The sequence below is a fragment of the Argentina silus genome, assembly GCF_951799395.1.
Source record: "Argentina silus genome assembly, chromosome: 8".
NCBI classification, from domain to species: Eukaryota; Metazoa; Chordata; class Actinopteri; order Argentiniformes; family Argentinidae; genus Argentina; species Argentina silus.
This window is the reverse complement of record NC_139662.1, coordinates 21040516-21043015: the sequence shown is the minus strand read 5'-3', so window position 1 is coordinate 21043015 and position 2500 is coordinate 21040516.

Below are 2500 nucleotides of genomic sequence, written 5' to 3'. Positions count from 1 at the left end.
TTTGAAGAATCTAAAATATAAACCATATTCTGGTTTGTTTGACACTTTTTAGTTTACTACATAATTCCATATGCGTTCCTTCATAGTTTTGATGTCTTCAATATTAATCTACAATGTAGAAAATAATAAAAATAAAGAAAAAACATTGAATGAGAAGGTGTGTCCAAACCTTTGACTGGTACTGTATATGATATCCCAGGGTCTGAGACTAGAGGTGTAGTCCAGAGTGTCTACATTGTAGTCTATGTTTTATGAGTCATAGTGGGTGTTAGTCCAAAGGCCACCCTCTCCTATCATTGCACTACTGCGTATTTGTATTATTTGTATTATTTGTATTATTTGTATTATTTGTATTTTGTATGCTGCATTGTCAAGGAACCGAGCCCAAGAATTTTACTCCCTGCACTCGTGTCTGAGACGTAACAAATAAACTTGAAACTTGAAACTTGAAACTTGAAAAAAAAGGCCTTTGGATTTATGTAAATGACTGAAATGTGTTTAATCAACACAAGTTATTATTATTATATATTTTTTTTATGTTCAAACAAATCTGTCGCACATTTCAGTCATGGGGAACTGATGTACACGTTTTAGTGACTCACTTTTTTTTTGACAGTGTTTACAGTCTCTCTGGACAGTGTAAGGAAGCAGACATTCTTGGGTTTCTCATTGACATACATTGATTAATTACACTGACATGATGTGGTCCAACACTTCAGAAAGTTGCACGTTCAGACAATAACACACCAAAGGGCATGCGATCCTGTGGACATCGTAGCGACTGCGATGCAGAGAGAGGCGCAGAGCGTAGGCTCTTCATGTACGGTAGGATGCTCAGCTTACAGGGCGTTCTGCTTACAGAAGCGTACTGGATCTGCTTATTGAATGATAGGAGAGTTGTTTCCACAAAAAAAGGCATGTTTCCTATGCGGTGCTTGCTGATTGGCTAATGTTTGGTTAGTTACAGGATTCTAGGAGCGACTCGTGTGTGTGTGTGTGTCGGTGTGTGATTGCGTGTGTGTGTGTGTGTGTGTGTGTGTGTGTGTGTGTGTGTGTGTGTGTGTGTGTGTGATTGTGTGGGTGTGTGTGTATCAGCCTCAGTTTGGTTAGTTACAGGATTCTGTTAGCCACACTAGTGTGTGTGTGTGTGTGTGTGTGTGTGTGTGTGTGTGTGTGTGTGTGTGTGTGTGTGTGATTGTGTGTGTGTGTGTGATTGTGTGGGTGTGTGTGTATCGACCTCAGTTTGGTTAGTTACAGGATTCTGTTAGCGACACTAGTGTGTGTGTGTGTGTGTGTGTGTGTGTGTGTGTGTCAGCCTCAGTGTGCCTCTGTGGCAGTGACAGTGTGGGTTCTGTGTGGCGTGCCTTCCCTCCCCTCCTCTCTCTGGGCCCATTGTCAGACTGAACAGCTGATTGTGTTACCGTGACGTGAACAGCTGATTGTTTTACCCGTGACGTGGGCCTGCTTTATCACAGCTGCATTTGTGTAGATTACATTCCCGACAAATGTGTGCGTTTGCGCGTGTGTGTACTTTGCATGTGTAATAATGTGTGTGTGTGTGTGTGTGTGTGTGGGGGGTGGGGGTTTGTGTGTGTACTTTGCGTGTGTGTGTGTGTGTACTTTGCGCGTGTGTGTGTGTACTTTGCGTCTGTGTGTCTGTGTGTGCGTACTTTGCGGGTGTGCGTGCGTGCGTGCTTGTGTGGGTGGGTGTGATACAGAAGATTTTTCTGACTCTGTAGCCTATGGGATTATAGTTTGCGTGTGTAACACTCCCCAGAGCTCCGAATGTTCCTGACTTGAGAGCTTGTTTTCTCCCCTTGCAGTGTGAGCAGCCACTGTGTCTAAGTGACAGGCTGAACCCTCTTGACATCGCTGTGAACGTCTGTGTCAAAGGCAATCACTGTTGCTGTTGGCCACTGCACGGAGACAGTGACAGTAGTGTTGGGTTCGTCGAGGCGTCCGCGTTAGTTTCCGCGTTCGTTTAGGTTTCTGCATCCCCGGGTGGGTTCCGCTGTGTTGATTTGGGCTAGGTTAGGTGAGGTTGTGTTTGGTTGTGTAACGTTAGGTTAGGTGAGGTTGTGTTTGGTTGTGTAACGTTAGGGTTTAGGGTTGTACGTTCGGTTTAATCAAGGTATTTGTATTGAGAGGATTTTGGTTGTGAAGGAACCCTTGACTCCAGATACTGCTGGGATCTCTTTAGTGACGCCAAATGACTTCCCAGAGGAGTACACACACACACACACACACACACACACACACACACACACACACACACACACAGAGTCACTTTAATAACCCACGTCGCTATCACTTTATTTGTGCTGGATATATCCAGTGTGCCAATGACATCATAGGGGAAACAGAGACAGAGTTAAGTGATTATTGATTAAAACGAGGTGCATGTTGACTGTTTGGGTAAAAGCTGATGAGATGATCAAAATATTGATTGCCCTCTCTTTCTCTCTCTCTCCCTCCCTCTCTCTCCCTCTCTTTCTCTCTC